This window comes from Silene latifolia, chromosome 8, assembly GCF_048544455.1.
Source record: "Silene latifolia isolate original U9 population chromosome 8, ASM4854445v1, whole genome shotgun sequence".
NCBI lineage: Eukaryota > Viridiplantae > Streptophyta > Magnoliopsida > Caryophyllales > Caryophyllaceae > Silene > Silene latifolia.
Genome location: NC_133533.1, coordinates 89987145 through 89994063, shown reverse-complemented (window position 1 = coordinate 89994063; position 6919 = coordinate 89987145). Strand labels below are relative to the sequence as shown.

The 6919-nt window shown below is 37.9% G+C and overlaps 1 long non-coding RNA gene across 1 annotated transcript; it reads left to right on the top strand.

Annotated features, from left to right (window-relative positions):
* The first annotated feature begins 532 nt into the window (after positions 1-532).
* Positions 533-2182, top strand: LOC141594460 (uncharacterized). Its single transcript, XR_012522218.1, has 3 exons — positions 533-682; positions 780-840; positions 1941-2182. It is a non-coding gene; the product is annotated as an uncharacterized LOC141594460 (long non-coding RNA).
* The last annotated feature ends 4737 nt before the right edge of the window (positions 2183-6919 follow it).

Sequence of the window (6919 nt, the reverse complement as noted above, 5' to 3'; positions counted from 1 at the left end):
GATTTATATATATATACTTAGCTAATTAATTAATTTCATCATAATTCGATACGTTAATTTTAATAATCATTAATAAGTTTATTTAAAGTTAGTTCGAGTTTATTGAAGTTAGTTCGAGTTTATTTATTTAATAATTTCCGTTTCTTTACGAGTCCTTATGAAAGTTGTTTTAAGTGAACCCGAGATGGATTTTGGGAACAAAACCGTCCAATTAGCTATTTTGAGCTTATTTCACTAAATTAGCAATTTTTATTAATATCCGTTAGTTTCGTAAAAATCGCTAATAATTCCGTTTCAAGCCGATTTCTTATTATTTCCGTTAACTATCTGAGTTTATTTTATTTTTCATTCTTTAAACTTATTTATTATTGATTCCGTTTCATTTATGAGACTCTTTCTTAAACCGGTTAAATTTAACTCGAAACGGTTTTAATAACTATCGAAGTTTCTTAACGACGAAGAAACGTACGTATAATAAATAGCTAGCTAGCTAGCTGCTCCCCCATTTTCTCACGCATCCCCTCCTTTTCCCCTTCTTTGTTTTCACGCAGCAAAGCAAACAACAATGGAACAATCCCCATTTTCATTCCGACCTTAAAACCTCAGATCCCGCCTCCATTCTCAACCAAATTCCATTATTTTTGTACCATTAGCTTCCTCGTCCTTTCCTCGTTCTTTTAAGGTAATAAAGTTTGAGTTTTGACTGAGTTTTCAAAAAGGCCGTCTTAAATGACAACTCGATTTCTTGTCTTAATTAACTCGTTTTTCCTCCTTTTTAGTTGAAGACTGAAGAAAGGCTCGTGCTTTGGACGTTTTTACTCGGGAATTCGAGAGTTAAAGGTAACGGTGATAGGTTACTAGACAACGGTCAAAATTTTCCGTCTTTTCTACCGATTTACATGCTGAGATTTATTATTATTGTTATTACTTACATATATTATTAGTTATATACTTATATATCTTGTACTTTGTGAATTAGTCTTTCTGTGAGATGGGATGTCGAGTTCGATTAAGTTGGAGGTAGCTTGTTTAATGGCATAGTTTTGATGTCTGATTAAATATTGGAATAAAGGATGATGGTTGTTTGGAAATCTAAAGCGAGTGGCTGTAATGCCATGTGAACAAGAATGGTTAATTAAAGCTCTGCAAGTTATTTAGTGGAATTAGTTTTCTAGTTGGTACGTATTATAAAACGAAGGACTAAGATTATGGATGTTAATTAGTCAGTTGTATAGTTGAGACGGTGTATACTGATATGTGGAGATGATTGAGACGGTGTATACTGACCTCTAGGGATCATTTGGGATGCTAGCTAGTAAGTGGTATATTTAAGACGGGGTATGCTGACATGTAAGGATTGTTTTGGGTCAGCTACAATATAAACTCAAGGAAAGAAAGATGGAAAGAACGACAGCTAGACAGTGATTATTCATTCAAATTCCTAGTGTTAGACAAATATAGCTGAAAGATTGTTTCATGTTCCTTAATGATAGTTGTATCTCCGTAGTTGTGGGCTAGTGGCCTTAATTTGTTTGTCATGCACACAAATTTCTAGATTTAAGAAGTATTCACTACATTTACTCTTAGACCAATGTTTCAGGAGACAAAAATTAAGTGAGGGAAAATTAGGCAGCCATAGTCACTATCATCACTCACTTGTTAGCGTTTTTGCGTGTTATATACTCGGTATTATTCAAGATGATATTCTAGAGTACTGATTTGAATTGAATTTACTAAGAAGGAAAATGTGAGAAGGCCAAACGAACATAAGGGACAGGATAGGGAAGTGGGCGCATATAAGTATGACCGCTGGCTAACTGGTTATAGATAACCTAACGATTGCTTTGGCGTGAATTGGTTTATTTGAAATAATTAATTTCCGTCTCATATTTTATATAAAGATAATTCGTTAATATCGTCCTTTCACATAATTATTTTAGGTGCCTCATATGTGGTTGAAGATGAAGAGTAATTTTGGGTTTTAGAAGCTTTCTCAAGTTATTACTTGTCTTTTTGCTAGCGTAAGGTAACATATTTCGAGTTACTCGACGAATTAATGTCACATTCCTTGTTTTCTTGTATGATTTTGTGATTTTTATTTGAGTAGTTTATATCACATGAAAATATGGGTTAAATTCATGTCTTTTGTATGTTTAAGTTCACATATTAGTATGAAAATGAAATGGGAATGATTAATTGATGCTTAAAACGGTGTTAAATTGAACAAAAACGGAGAAACGGAGAAGTGGGGGTGGCGGCCCAGCGGGCAAGCAGGCCGTGCGGAGGCCCACGGCAGCCCTGGGTTGGCCCGGGTCAGCCCGTTGCTTGTTTTCGCGATTTTTCATGCGTTGTTCGTCGTTTTAGGTTCATTAATGTTATAGTTAGTATAAGTAACATATGGGTAAACTTTTGAAATGAATAATGTTAGTAGTAAATATAATGAGGTTGGAAAAATTATTCTTATATTGGTAGTTTGCACATGTTAGGATAGGTTATGATATGAAATTGCAATGAATAGGCTTAAAATGAATTTTATAGCGATAATTGTAATGTTTGGATGATTGTCAAAATCGAGCCCTTAGTCCCTTTGATCGAATCGATGTCGATCAATTGTGTGATTGGTCACCGCAATTTAACCCGCACCGCAGGTGGGGTTGCGGGTAAAAATTCGGTTGGATGAAATTTTGTATGAATTGGATAATCGGCCTTATTCTTGTTTTAGGCCATTTATTATGTTTTTATTTCACATGTGTTGTTGGTTGATTTGAATGGCTTCTTATATTGTAGAAACGGCCCTAGATTCCCTGAAACCTTTAATATTGTTAATATTGCTAGAAATGGAATTGGTATTGAATACTTCTTGCAGGTTGTTGTGTTTGTCATAGATAGGTCTTTATAGTCTTTGACGAGTGTATGTTCACTGCTTAATAGCCTTTTTGTTCCTGACTTGGTGGGTTTATATCCAAGTCGGGGCATGACCTCGTTACTTATTTTGAGAGCAAGTGGTCAGCTTAAGTACTAGCCAACCTTTTGGTGGACTCCTTAGGGTACTCACTTTGTTTTAAAAAAATTGTGGGTCTTGGGTGCGGTGGTGTGTATCCGCATGTCTAGGTCTGCGCAGATTTAGGACTAGGGTTGTGTTGTGTCTTGGCCATGTTTTGATAGAACCTCTGAGCCAAGATACCGGTTCGATTACCTTCCCTACCTCGTGGTATAGACTCGAGTTACAGAGTGACTATTGACGGTGCTAAGAACGTATGCCTGTCTTTGATATATTGCCCTTTCTTGTATGGTGATTTTATGAATTTTAATAGGTGAGATGCAAGCCGGTTACAATTGATAAAGTTTGGATTCCTGGATGTTATGTGATTCACATGATAGTGTAGTATGAGTGGTCTAGTATTCGCATGCTAGGACTATGTGTTGTTATATTGTTGTTCACATGATAAGCACGATTGTCTAGCATCTATATGCTAAGGCTATGTGTGATTCATATTCATATTCTTATGTTTACATGTTATATTAATTATGACATTTCGTGGCTGGGAGGACTCGAAGTTACTCCCCACTGAATTGTGGCTTTCGTGTTTGTATAAAATGCGATTGACAGGTTGATGATGTTTAGATGGGGTACATGGACGAGCTAGCGAGCAAAAGAACCTTGGACCTAGTTTGGTTATATTTTGTAGTAAACCTTTAAACATATGGTTGTATTTATATTTTGGAGGGACATATGTCTCCCTCTTTTACTTTGGTTTGTATCACTTTATTCTCGCGACTTTAGCCAAGTTATGTAAATTAGTTTGTTAGTATTTGCAGGTTTCGGCACTCTTCATTTGGAAATGTTTGTGAATGGTTTAGAAAAGTTTTAAAAATTACAGGTTTTATCTAGTTGAACCAATTACAAACATATCCTGTCAGTTTTTCTGTAGAATTTACGTGTTTATTTAACGCTAAAAATGAGGGTGTAACAACGTTTACATGTCCCTATGGTACATTTGCCTACCGTAGAATGCCTTTTGGTCTTTGTAATGCCCCCGCCACTTTCCAACGTTGCATGATAAGCATCTTTTCCGACTACATTGAGTCTATCATGGAGGTGTTTATGGATGATTTTAGTGTCTATGGTTCTTCTTTTGATGCTTGTTTGACTAACTTGTCCATAGTTTTGAAGCGTTGTGAAGAAGTTAATTTGGTGTTAAATTGGGAAAAGTGCCACTTCATGGTGAATGAAGGAGTGGTGCTTGGGCATATTGTTTCGGAGAGAGGAATTGAAGTGGACCGTGCTAAGGTCCAAGTTATTGAGCAACTACCCCCACCGGTAAATGTGAAGAGTGTAAGGAGTTTCTTAGGCCATGCGGGTTTCTACCGCCGTTTTATTAAAGATTTTTCTAAGATTGCCAAACCCCTTACGGAGCTTCTTTTAAAAGATGCTCCCTTTGTGTTTACTAACGATTGTCTTGAGTCTTTTAACAGGATCAAGAAGGCTTTGATTTCCGCACCTATCATCCAATCACCGGATTAGAACTTGCCATTCGAGCTCATGTGTGATGCAAGTGACTATGCGGTAGGTGCCGTGCTAGGATAAAGAAAGGACAAGGTTCTCCATGCTATCTACTACGCTAGCAAAACCTTGTATGCGGCTCAAATCAATTATGCCACGACGGAGAAAGAGCTACTAGCCATTGTCTATGCCTTAGACAAATTCCGCTCTTACTTGATTAGTTCCAAAGTCATTGTTCATACCGATCATGCCGCATTGAAGCATCTCCTAGCCAAACAAGAAGCTAAGCGAAGGTTGATAAGATGGATCTTGCTTTTGCAAGAATTTGATCTTGAGATTAAAGACAAGAAGGGGGCCGAAAATGTTGTTGCCGATCACTTATCCCGTTTGAAGTTCAAAGATAGAGGTATTGAGTTACCTATTGATGATTCCTTCGCCGACGATGTTCTAATGATGTTGGAAGCCAATACTCCTTGGTATGCCGACATAGCCAACTACCTAGTTGGAAGAGAATTGCCACCCAACCTTTCATATCAACAAAGGAAGAAGTTCTTACATGATGCCAAGTTCTTCCTATGGGATGATCCACACTTGTTCAAACATTGCTCCGATGGGCTATTCCGGAGATGTATCCCATAATGGGATGTGAAAGGGGTGCTAGAAGGATGCCATTCTTCTCCTTATGGTGGTCATCATGGACCATCCAAGACCGTTGCAAAGGTGTTGCAATCCGGCTTCTATTGGCCAACTATGTTTCAAGATGCCAAAAATTTCGTGATGGCTTGTGATGCTTGCCAAAGGACGGGTTCCATATCAAGAAGACACGAGATGCCTCTCAATAGAATCTTGGAAGTAGAGGTGTTCGATGTTTGGGGAATAGATTATCAAGGACCGTTTCCTTCCTCAAAAGGGAATCGGTATATTTTGGTTGTCGTTGATTATGTCTCTAAATGGGTAGAGGCAATTGCTACTCCTACCAATGATGCTCGCAACGTGATTAAATTGTTCAAGAAGATCATATTCCCGAGGTTTGGTGTTCCAAGAGCAATCATTAGTGATCGTGGTACTCATTTCGGTGAGAAACAACTTGATGCTTTGTTGGAAAAATATGGAGTTTATCATAGAAGAGGCTTGGCTTATCATCCACAAACTAGTGGCCTAGTAGAGGTTTCCAACCGTGAGATCAAGTCCATACTTGAGAAAGTTGTTGCCAAATCACGAAAGGATTGGAGTATGAAGCTCGATGATACCTTATGGGCCTACCGCACCGCGTTTAAGACACCTATTGGTACCTCACCATATAGGTTGGTCTATGGAAAGGCGTGCCATCTTCCCGTTGAGATGGAACAAAAGGCTTTTTGGGCAATTAAGGAGCTTAACATGGACCCGAAATTGAGTGGACAAAAGCGGTTGTTGCAACTCAATGAACTCGATGAGTTCCGCTTGCAAGCTTATGAGAGCTCCCGTCTCTACAAGGAGAGAACAAAGAGATGGCATGATAAGAAGATCTTAAACAAGGAATTTCAAATTGGTGATAAGGTCTTGCTATTCAATTCCCGATACAAGCTATTTCCGGGAAAGTTACGATCACGGTGGTCCGGTCCATATACCGTCACAAATGTCAACAAGTTCGGTTCCGTTGAAGTGATGACCACCAAGGGCGAAAAATTTAAAGCAAACGATCATCGTTTGAAGCTCTAACATGAGAATGTGATCGTTGGTGTGATAGAGGAAATGACCGTTCAACCTCTACCAAAGAAAGCTTAAACCGACTCAAGCTTTTTCGTCGTGCGGGACGTTAAACCAGCGCTTCTTGGGAGGCAACCCAAGCTTTTTATTGCTTTTGTTTATTTTCATTTTTAATTTTCTGCAATTTAATTGTTTTTCGTAGATTAGTAATAAAATACTCAACTTGACACGCAAACCCATGCAAAAATCCCGTAGATTTTTCTTAGATTTTTCTTTTGTGATTTAATTGTTTTTCGTAGATTTTTCTTTTGTGATTTCTAGGTGAAAATGAAGAAAGGAGAAAATGGAGTGCACTTGACACGCAAACCCATGCAAAAATCCCGTTCGGGGACGTGGTTTTCGAAAAAAAAAGAAAAACAAGTCACCCCCCTTATACGAGGAAGTCAACGTGGATAAGCAGTCAACCCCGATCGGGGTCGTGGTACTGTAGCTGTTTTTTTGGTATTTGCGGGTATGTAAAAAAAAAAAGCAAGATTCTATCACAACTCAGCAAACCCGACGGTACTCCTCATCCCTTTCTCCATCATTTTTCTTCATTTTTCTACCTAAAATCACAAGGAAATTTCATTTTCTTCATTGATTTGCAAGCTTTGTTCAACCTTTAACATCAACTTGGTAAGATCTCTTATCTTTTCTCTTTAAATTCATCTATTGCAATCAATTAAT